The 12022-nt window shown below is 34.2% G+C and overlaps 1 long non-coding RNA gene across 1 annotated transcript in view; it reads right to left on the minus strand.

The window, feature by feature from the left end:
- Window positions 1-5367: 5367 nt before the first annotated feature.
- LOC144381711 (uncharacterized) overlaps window positions 5368-12022 on the minus strand; it is a 160574-nt gene continuing 153919 nt past the window's right edge. Inside the window, exon 3 of the long non-coding RNA XR_013447481.1 lies at window positions 5368-5833. This is a non-coding gene — a long non-coding RNA (uncharacterized LOC144381711). The remainder of the gene's footprint in view (window positions 5834-12022) is intronic.

The following is a 12022-nucleotide window of genomic DNA, read 5'->3' on the forward strand; positions in this document are numbered from 1 at the left end:
ACCTATTATTAAAGCACTTTCTTCCTCATTTTTAAAAAATTTTTTAAAGATTTTATTTATTTACCTGAAGAGAGAGGGAGAGAGAGTTGGGGGTGGGGGGGGATGAGGTAGATGAGAGGGGGAGGGGAAAGGACAAACAGACTCTGTTCTGAGTTCAGAGACAGATTCAGAGCTCAATCCCAAAACCCTGACATCATGACTTGAGCTAAAACCAAGAGTCAGTGGATGTTTAGCCAACTGAGCCACCCAGGCGCCCCAACTTTCTTCCTCATTTTTAAACAGCAGGCCCTGTGTTTTTATTTTGCATTTGGTCCTCCAAATTATGTAGCTGATTTTAGTTTTAAGGATTATGAGTTAATACATGTAAAATCACTTCGAATAATGAACACCAGGCAGATGTTTTATGAGTATTTGCTTTTATTATCATTTTTATTATTAAAAGACACAGACGGGAAAAGAGGCTAAAAAAATGATCAACAAAACATATTTCAAATGCAAACAAGAAAACAGAAGTTTATCAATCAAAGTAGAATTTGGCCTTCAAACATTAAATGAAACAGATTTATAGTTTTAAAGGTTGGAATTCATAATGATTGTGTAACAGGTCCAAATAGCTAGCCTACAAATAACATAGTAGCAAAATTTCTAAATTAAGAACTACAGGAAATAAAGGGAGAGAGAGAGAGGCAGACAAAACTCATCCAAAATAAAGTATTATAACTTATTATTCTAAATCCAAAACATTTCAAGTGGAAAAAAACCATAAGTACATTGAAGCCCTAAACTATATTAAGTATGACTTGTATATTATAAATACATATATATCATCATCTACTCATTGGTAATGTAGCAAAAAGCACTTCTTTTCAATTGCAAGAGAGAGTTAAATGTGAAAAATAATCTGCACAAGAAGAAAGAACACAGAAGTTAACATCTGATTATATAACACTATATACCTGGATATGGTTTGCCAATACATTAAGTATCAATAATTTATGTATATGAAAGAGACTGATTTATAATTTCCTTTATTATAATACGCTTGTCAGCTTTGGTGTCAAGAACATATTGACCTTACAACAATTGTTAAGGAATGTTGCCTTTTTCTGTGTACTTTGGAAAACTTTGTTCAACATAGGTGTTATTTCTTCTTATGTTGGGAGAATTCACTGGTGAATCTAATTGAGATAGAAGTTTCCTTTGTAGGAAGGTTTTTAATAATACATTCAATTTCTTTAATAGATATTGGAATACTCGAATTTTCTATTTCTTCTTGTGTTGGGTAATATAATTGTTGTCCCAAAAAATTTATGCATTTCCTTTAAGCTATGAAATTCCTTGGCATATAATTGTTCACAGTATTGGGGCGCCTGGGTGGCTCAGTCGTTGAGTGTCTGCCTTCGGCTCAGGTCATGATCCCAGGGTCCTGGGATCGAGCCCCACATCGGGATCCCTGCCCGTCAGGAGGCCTGCTTCTCCCTCTCCCACTCCCCCTGCTTGTGTTCCCTCTCTCGCTGTGTCTCTCTCTGTCAAATACATAAATAAAATCTTTTTTTTTTTTTAATTTTATTTATTTATTTGAGAGAGAGAATGAGATACAGAGAGCATGAGAGGGGGGAGGGTCAGAGGGAGAAGCAGACTCCCTGCTGAGCAGGGAGCCCGATGTGGGACTCGATCCCGGGACTCCAGGATCATGACCTGAGCCGAAGGCAGTCGCTTAACCAACTGAGCCACCCAGGCGCCCCTACATAAATAAAATCTTAAAAAAAAAAAAAAAAAAAAATAATTGTTCACAGTATCATCTTATTAATTTTTTGTTACTAGAACTAGTAATGTCCCCTTTATCATTCCCAGTTTTGGTTAATTGTACTTTCCTCATTCTCTATGAAAAAAATTGCATTAGTCTTCAAAGAATCAGTTTCTGGGTTTGTTAATTTTCCCTATTGGCTATTTCATTTCTTTCTTATCATCAATGCTTTCTGTCTCATATCTGTAGTTTTTCTTCTTTTTCTTTCTTTTAAGGAGGGGATTGCTGTTTGTTTTCTGTCTTTCTGAGTTGGAAATGCTTAGGTACCTAATTTCAATTCTTGGTGTTTCCTAATATACTCATTCAAGTTATAAATATCCTTTGGAGTACTTTAATTATAACCCACAGGTTCACATTTACTTATTCCCATTATTAATCAGTTTAGAATACAGTTGACTTGCATTACTGATCTCAACTTTTAAGTTTCTTCTTCCATATATCAATTATTTTTGAAGTATATATATTTTTAAGATTTTATTTTATTTGTTTGAGACAGAGAGAGAGAGCACAAGAGGGGGTAGGGTGAGAGGAAGAAGCAGACTCCCTGCTGAGCAGGGAGCCCAATGCAGGACTCGATCCCAGGACTCTGGGATCATGACCTGAGCTGAAGGCAGTCGCTTAACCAACTGAGCCACCCAGGCGCCCTGAAGTATATATATATATATATATATATATATATTTTTTTTTTTTTTTAAGATTTTATTTATTTGACAGAGAGAGAGAGCACAAGCAGGGGAAGCAGTAGGCAGAGGAGAGGGAGAGGGAGAAGCAGGCTCCCCACTGAACAGAGAGCCCAACGTGGGACTCGATCCCAGGATCCCGGGATCATGACCTGAGCTGAAGGCAGACGCTTAACTGACTGAGCCACCCAGGCTCCCTGCCCAAAGTATATTTTAAACAAAAATTTCCAGTACTGTTTTCTAGTTATCCTTTGTTAATAATTTTTAACTTAAATTTATAGTTGTCCAAGAATAGGCTCTGAATATTTCAATATTTATTTATTCAGGCTTTCTTTATGGTTCTAGGTCTACCAATTATGGAAACTGTTGCATAGATCTGAGAAATATGTGAAGTCTTTCATCATTGGAGGCAAGGTTCTCTATATGCCACTCTGGACAAAAATTTTAATAGTTTTGGTCAGAACTGGATCCTTACTTTTTTGTTTTGTTTTGTTTTTTGGTCTACTTGCTTTGCCAGCCATATAAAGAGGTACATTAAGATTTCCAACATGATTTTATATTTTGTCTATTTCTTCCTTTGCCTTGTTAATTTTATATATACACACATACACATAAACACATTTTAATCAGGATAGAATTTACATATCATAAAATTCACCATTTAAAATTATTCAACTCAGCAATTTGTTATATATTTACAAGGCTCATCCACACTTAATTCCACAACGTTTTTATCATATTAAAAACAAACAAAACAAGAAAAAACAAAACAAAAACTGGCGGGGAGGGAGGAGGGAGTCCATTTTCACAATCACAATGTGAGGAGTTTCACATATCAACCCCAGAGGAAAAAATAAGCAAAATGAATGAAAACTATAAGAAACTAAGCATTTAGGGGCGCCTGGGTGGCTCAGTTGGTTAAGCAACTGCCTTCGGCTCAGGTCATGATCCTGGAGTCCCAGGATCGAGTCCCACATCAGGCTCCCGGCTCGGCAGGAAGCCTGCTTCTCCCTTTCCCACTCCCCCTGCTTGTGTTCCCTCTCTCGCTGTCTTTCTCTCTGTCAAATAAATAAATAAAATCTTTAAAAAAAAAAAAAAAAAAGAAACTAAGCATTTAGTTTCTAGAAATTGGACTAAACATACAACTAATGAAGTAAATGAATTATTTCCCATTCCCTGAGGACTAATGAGGTTGAGTATCTTTTCACATACTTATTCATTTTTATGTCTTCTTTGGAGAAATGTTTATTCAAATCCTTTGCTCCTTTGCAGTTGGGTTGTCATTTTATTATTAAGTTATAATAGTTCTTTATATATTCCAGATCCAAGTCTCTTATCAGATATATGATTTTCAAAAATTTTCTACCATTCTGTAGGTTGTATTTTCACTTTAAAAACAGCGTCCTTTGAAGCCATAAATTTTTAATTTAATGATGTCCAGTTATCTATTTTAGTTTTGTTTCTTTCTTGTGCTTTGGGTAACATATCTAAAACTTATTTTTTTTTTTTAAGATTTATTTATTTATTTTAGAGAGAGAAAGAGAGTACATGCACATGAGGGGGAGGGGCAGAGGAAGAGAGGGAATCTCAAGCAGACCCGTCTCTGAGTAAGGAGCCTGACATAGGGCTTGATCTCAGGATGCTGAGATCATGACCTGAGTCGAAACCAAGTATCAGACACTCAACCGACTAAGCCACCCAGGCGCCCCTAAAACTTCTTTTCTAATTCTCAAAGTTAATAAGGATTTATACTTATGTTTCTTCTAAGAGTTTTATAATCTGATTTCTTAAATTTGGGTATTTGATCCATTTTGAGTTAATTTTTGCATATGGTTGAGAAACGGGTTCAACTTCATTTATTTGCATATATATATCCAGTTGTCCCCAACATTTGTTGAAAAGACTATTTTTCCCCATTGAATAGTCTTTTCGCTCTTGTTGATAATTGACTAATCATAAATGTGTAGAATTATTCTCTTAATTCTATTTCATTGTTCTATGTAAGTATGTGTATGTCAGTATCACACTGTCTTGAATAGTGTAACTTTGTATTAAGTTTTGAAATGGGAATGTATAAGTCTTCTAAATTAGTTCTTTTTCAAGATTATTTTGACTGTTCTTGAATTTCCATTTGCATTTTAGGATCAGGTTATTAATTTTTGCAAAGACATAAGCTGAGGTTATGATGGGGCTTACACTGAATCTGTAGATCAATTTGGGGTGTATTATCATCTTAACAATAAATCTACAAATTTTTCCACTTATGTAAGTCTCCTTTAATTTTTTTCATGAACGTTCTCTAGTTTTCAGTAAAAGTTTTGAACTTATTTTGATAATTTTTTAAAGTATTTTTGATGGTAGTGTAAATGGAATTATCTAACTGCATTTTATGTTTTCTCATATCTACTGTGTAGGAAACTACTGATGTCTTTTTGCATTAATCTTGTGCCCTGCAAACTTGCCAAATGCATTTTTTAGTTTTCATTTTCTTAGTGGATCCTGTAGGATTTTATATATACAAGATCATGTCATCTGCAAATATAGTTTTACTTTTACCTTTCCAATCAGGATGCCTTCTATTTTCTTGCTTAACTACCCAGGCTGAAATCTCCAGTACAATGCTGCACAGAAGTGGGAGAGTGGACATCCTTTTCTTGTTCCTGATCATAGTGGCAAACCATTCATCATTTCACCATTTAGTATGATGTTAGCTGCATGTATTTTAGTAAATGTCATTTATTATATTGAGGATATTTTTTCTATCCCTAGTTTATTGTGTGTTTTTATCACAAAAGGGTGTAGGATTTTCTCAAATGTTTTTTTTTTCTGTATTTATTGAGATAACCATTGGTTTTTGTCCTTTATTTCATTAATATGAGCTATTACATTGATTTTTTATATGTTGAAACTACCTTGCAACCCTGTCATAAATCCCACTTGGTCATGATCTGTAACATTTTTATATGCTTCAGGACTTGATTTATAGTAATTTGTTGAGGAAATTGCCTATATTCATAAGGGATATTCATCTGCAGTTTCTTTTGTTGTTGATGTCTTTGCTCATGGTATCAAGACAAGTTGGACTCATAGGATATGTTAGGAAGCATACCCTTCTCTTCCATTTTTAAAGGATTTCTCAGCAGGTGTATTTACACACAGCATAGAGGACTTTTCTTGGAGGACTGTAAGGAATTTACATGTTTGGCTATCTCCCATATGACATCTCTCTTTGATTAAGTTTCAATTCATGGTAAGCAAAATCTCATTCACTTCCAGGTTGTGACATTCAGAGCCTTTGTCCTCGTGAAGGAAGCCACATTATACACTTCATGGCATGGTATCTCATCTAATTGAGAAAGCACAGAGAAAGAGGAAGGCAGTTGTGAAAGAATTTCAATGTAAAAATAAGCCAGAGGATATAAAATGGAAAATTTCATGCATTTGCCCTCAGGAAAACAAAACTTAAGGACTGAGAGACTGATTTCCCATTAATGTCTGGTTAACAGAAAACTAGTGATGTTAGAATTTTCTTAAATGATAGGGAGTTTGTCAGGTTTATCTCACATCCACCTTGTGAAATTTTTGTTCATGGCTTCCATGGACATGAATAAGAAATACCCGGGTCAGGTTGATCTCACAAAATAAGTTGAATTGAGCTTTGTTTGTATAACTGGACTGGTTTTTCCCAGGGAATTTTCAAAGCTGGTCTCCATCAACTGTTGATTTTAGCAGATTCTAAGTGAACTTTCCCCTCTTTACATTCCCTGCCCATAAATACAGCCTACTCCAAACTTTTGAGTACTTACTATATAGTTTGCTGTTGTCCCAAATTGCAATTCCTCTGCTGTTGCCAAATAAACTCATGTTTTTGACAATATTGTGCTTGCCTATTACTTTACCTATTTTTTTAGGTCGACACAGTGAAGAGAGATTGGTTGGTTTCTCAATTATCTAACGTGAGAAATTCATATTCATTATGAATTAAATCTCACAACTAGTCTATAATGTACACAATGAATTTTGTCCCATTTTACAAATATGTAAAAGATCCTCCTAAAGGTCATACAGCTCAAAATGTTGTAGGCATAGTTCAGATTCAATAGGACTGCCTCAATGACCACAGTCATAGCCTGTGGACCATGTGCAATCACAGGGTCAATATGAAATTATTATTCTTTAATTAAACAAAAAGAATGCTTCTTCAATCAAATCATTTTATAGGGCTATGCAGGCAGACTGTTGTTAAGTGGAAGATCTAAACAATGTGTAGGTTGTTTTACCACCCTTTGAAAGACTGAATAACTTTTTAATAAAATGTCCTTGTGGAACTTGAATATTTAATATATGGGAAATTTATTGGATTTAATTTGGTATTGGTTACATGAACGTTATAGTTTACTTCCTAAGAAAATATATTTAATTATCTAGGAAAAGTACAAACATAAATAGTTCTTGATACCCAATACTTATCTGCCTAATAAAAATTATTATTTATATAAGAAAGGGGATATAATAAATACTTGATACTGAGCCAGATTTCCCTCTGCATTTCATAGTCATAACCTGCTTCTCCAAGATTTTGTCCCATAGATAAATCACACACTTAGCTCCACGCCTGAATTATGATCCAACAGCCTGAATGGAATCACACTGTGACATATATGAGACAGCAGATAATTAGAAGTCATTTCTCAGTGTTCTAGATGTCCGTCCTTTCTGTCTCTCTTTACATGGACTTAGACCACCTCTGCAAACCACACTGTAAGTGAGACAGTCTAGGCAACATGAACAAGGTTATCATTCCACTTTACCTGTCAAACCAAATATTTTATTTCTAAGGTGCTAAGTAAACTCAAGTCTCATGTAAGTAACTAAAATAAATTGAAAGAAAACAACAATTTTATAATTTATTTCTACAAATAAGTCAATGTTTGGAATAATCATTAAATGAATGTTCATGAATAGATTTTTGAATATACTCCAAATGCCAGTTTTGCTAATAAGGGCATCAATAATCAAAACAATTATTATTGAGACATAATATATAATTACAAAGATGCTCCTTCATGCCTATGTTATTTCCCATAATTTCATTGTTTGTATTTCATCTTTTTGAGAAGTTTAAAATTGTATTTTTACATGAAACAATTCTCTGACTCAGATTTCAGATCTATCCTTTGTGTATATATGCCTGTGTGTACATTGTAATCATTTAAGGATGACAGGAGATAATACAAGTGGAAGATAGGGATCTTGATCTCAGGAGCTTTACCTTTGTTGGCTTTCAAATCAGCAACAATCAATCTGAATGATTCTGTTAATCATTAACATCATTACCATTTAAATGGGATGTTGTGACATTAATTTACATCTATTTCAGGAGAAGCTTTATCACTGGAAAAAATGAAGTTAGGCAATCTAAGGAGTTAAAATTATAAGCTAATAATTGGATTTTCTCCTGCTTTTTCAAAAGACTGTATTAGAAAAAGAGAGAGAGAGACTATTCCTGCTTACTGTGAATTCCTGTACTTCACTATGTTCTAAGTACCAGATAAGCTTTACCAATTATATCCTGCTGTTCAGCACTTAAGGTACAATGGGTCATTGTAGAATCAATCTAGAAATCTTTTTTCATTTCCTATTTTATTAACTACAGAGGCAAAAACTAGTAATGCAGGATATAGGCAACATCCTTAATCCAGAGTTGAGATTCATGAGAGTAAGTTTCCAAAATACATAAAGTGTATCTTTATCTTCAAATGAAGTAGATATCTTTTCTAATTAAACTTTTTCATGGTGTGGTATAGTGTGTTACCACTATTTTGAAACTTTTTAAATTTCTATGCCTATATTGGCATCTTTCTTCACAAGTATAGGCTATGAGAAATCGCCTAATTTTGATGGCCTAAATTGAAAAAGGGAGACCTATCATTTTTTCTACCTCATGGAACCCAAAAGAGCTAGGTAAATTTTTTTCCTGAGAAAAATGTTCCTCCATAACATAAAGATATAAATGAGTCATTTGAAATCAAGTTGTGTGCATTTGGGTGTGTTTGAGTTCTACATCCTCAAGTCTCAGTTTTCTCAACTGCAAAATGGTAATTAAGAATAGTAATCACTTCAGGGGCACCTGGGTGGCTCAGTTGGTTAAGCATCTGCCTTCAGCTCAGGTCATGATCAGAAAGTCCCAGGATCTATCCCAGGGCTTGGGCTTCCCGTTCAGCATGGAGTCTGCTTCTCCCCCTCCCTCTCCCCTACCACTTGTGCTCTCTCAAATAAATAAAATCTTAAAAAAAAAAAAAAGTAATTACTTCAAAGAACATAGTGTGCATAATATATATAATATTTGAGTTCATTGTTGGATACTCTATATTCAATAAATATTAACATTATGTTATTTTTATTATGCTGATGTCACTTTTTAATCAACTAGATGAATGTCATTAAAGATAGCTTAAAATTATGATTAATAGTAAGTGTCCTGGAATGGATTAACCTCAGAAAAGCATAGAAGAGAACAGAAAGCCAGGATTTGAATCTAGAATATTCTTACTTCTACTAAAGGAGTTGTGCGGACAACTGCCACTTACCTTAAGAGGTGAAAAACAAAGATAATCATCGGGTCTGGACTGCATCAGAAATGAGTGGGCAAAAGTCAGGTGTAGTAGGTGGATCTACAGCCACCAGAAACTGATTTTCATTCTAATCCTCACTCACAACAGCACAGTGCAGAGTTAGCTCTGCCTTTTATCCAATTAAGAGGGAGGAGGCTTGTCACTGGCTGCTGTATTAATTTAATGATTATGTCTATGGATAATTGAGAATATTTTCTTTATTCGAAACAAAATCATTTGCACCAATCAAGACCAACACAAAAATCTAGAAATCTTTTTTCATTTCCTATTTTATTAACTACAGAGGCAAAAACTAGTAATGCAGGATATAGGCAACATCCTTAATCCAGAGTTGAGATTCATGAGAGTAAGTTTCCAAGTAATCTACTCCCTCATCCATTCTAAATTCACATACTCACTGAATGTCAATTGCTGTTGTAAGCTGTGGGGAAGTTGAGATAAACAAGGAGAAATGATCTACTATTTTCATGAAACTTACCTTATGATAAAGGGAAATAGATAACAAAATATAATGAGATTGATCAGTAGTGGTGTATTATTTAATAAAAATAGAAAGGATGCTAATTGAGATAAAGAATGAGTGGTTATATTCAGTTAAATTTCCAGGAAAACCCTTGCTTTAATGATATTCAATATACTTGAATGGCAAGAAGTAGCCAAAATCTAGGATATAAATAGATTAAAAAGAGGAAGCAGGTCATGTAAAGGCCTGGAGGAATAAAATTGGGTAGCTGCAGAAGTGGAAAGCAGAGCAATGTGACTGGACTTCAGTGAGGGTGTTGGAAAATTTTAGGAAAGAAGTCAGCCAATAGGGCCTCAGTTAATGTCACACTCTTTAGAATATCATATGAAGTTTGGGTTTTATTCTAAGGTTAATGGGAACCCATTGAGGGTTTAAACCAAGTATCTTCCAGGGTCTAAGTATCTATGGAAACATCATTCTGGCTAAAGAACAGAAAATGAATGATTTGGTATACAGAGAATAAATTGAAAGGGGGTGAATTTTGAAGAAGGGAGTTAGAATAAAATCCTACTGTATTCATCCTGGAATAGACCTGATGGATGGATTTATTTTCTATTCTATTTCCCTCTATTTAAAGTGGTAGTAGTGGAGAGGAGGAATTTGTAGTATGTTTTGCATATTAAGTCACTAAAATTTGACAATAGTTTGGATATAGAAGAATGATAAAAAGGAAAAGAAAAGAATTCTTGAGCTGAAAGTTGAATGTAGAAGTCAAGCATTCTTTTTTTGATGCCATGTTTGCAAAAAGTATTAGAAATCCAAGAGGATAAAACATGAAGTGGAAAAGTAGATATACATGTTTGATTTCAGGGGAAAAGGTGCTGGGTCTGTAACTCTGGGGCTCATTAGAATGTCAATATTATTAAAGTAAGTATATCATATAACAATGGATAAGATCACCTTGGATAATAATTTGGCAATAGAAGGCAAAAGATTGCAGTATCAACCTCTGAGACAATGAAAAGATCCCTCATACTTGGAAATTGACACTTTGGTTCCTAGTATAGTGAATCTCATCATTTCCTGATATCAACCCCAATTGTCTCATTGACTTAGCTGGTAACAAATTGACTGTATATGAAATAAAGACTCACTCTATTTTAGACTAAGCAAGCACATCTACATTAAGAAGAACTGTTCAAATTTAAAAATGCACTCTGTCTAGAGGGAATACTACATATGTAATTTAGATACAGATTTTACATGTGAGCAATAGAAAAACACTGAAATTACACTGGCATAATGGTAAAAAAATATCTTCAGGAATTTAGTTTACTACACTCAGCCTTTTCCAGAGCCCAGACCTTGTTCTCAAGTTCCAGAGTAGCATCTATGCTCAAGCCAAGAAAATGGAAAGAGGATGGTGTGCCTGTGTGGCTCAGTAGGTTAAGCCTCTGCTTTCATCTCAGGTCATGATCCCAGGGTCCTGGGATAGAGCTCCACGTCAGGCTCTCTGCTCAGTGGGCAGTCTACTTCTCTAACTCTCTCTCCCTCTGTCAAATAAATAAATAAAATCTTAAAAAAAAGAAAATGGAAAGAGAATCAAAAATAATAAGGATCAAAGTGCTACTCAGTATCTCATTAGGAGATCCCCAGAGCTGCCATATACAGACTCCACTTACATCGCATTGACTGAACTGCACTTGCAAAACCCTTCACAATGCAAAGGATAATGAACTGTGGTCTTTATCAGAGGTGGCCATACGTCCAGGTAAGTATTCTATATCTTTAGAAGGAGTGAATGGGTACTGAAAATAGTGGTCTCTGCTAGTTTCATATTAACATTTAGTAAAAAATAATGATAAAAATATAGTGTTAAAAGGAAATAATTGAGTTGACAGTCATTAACAAACCCAATGAATTAGTCCCACTTTGCCAAAAATCTAAAGATTAAATTTAATTGATAGTTGATAAAATTGTTCACATCAAAATTACTTTACTTTAGCTAATGCACACATTATCTTGTATCCTTTTTGCAGCCCAATGTAATACAAAATTAAAGGGGAAAAACTATAAAGTTTAACAATAAAGGCAGCAGTAAATTAAAGAGGAAAATCTGTAAAATATTACAACAAAGAATAATGTTTAAAAGAACTTGAAGTGTATGTGTAAATAGAAATGAGGTTTCAGAGACAACATATGTACTACATGGTGCACAGTGGGATATATTACATCTTCAAAAATGCCATCTAACTCCTATTTCTGAGAATCTAAGGACATGCAGACTTTTGCTCATGTAAAACACTATATGTAGAATATCTGGAGAATACCTTTAGAGAAGAAAATTTGGGGGAATTTTTTAAAAGTATACAAGATCAAGGATATTTCTCTACTAGAATTGACTCTGAGGGTGTTTTTTTTTTTTTTCTATATATAT

The sequence above is a fragment of the Halichoerus grypus genome, chromosome 5 (genome assembly GCF_964656455.1).
Source record: "Halichoerus grypus chromosome 5, mHalGry1.hap1.1, whole genome shotgun sequence".
Lineage (NCBI taxonomy): Eukaryota > Metazoa > Chordata > Mammalia > Carnivora > Phocidae > Halichoerus > Halichoerus grypus.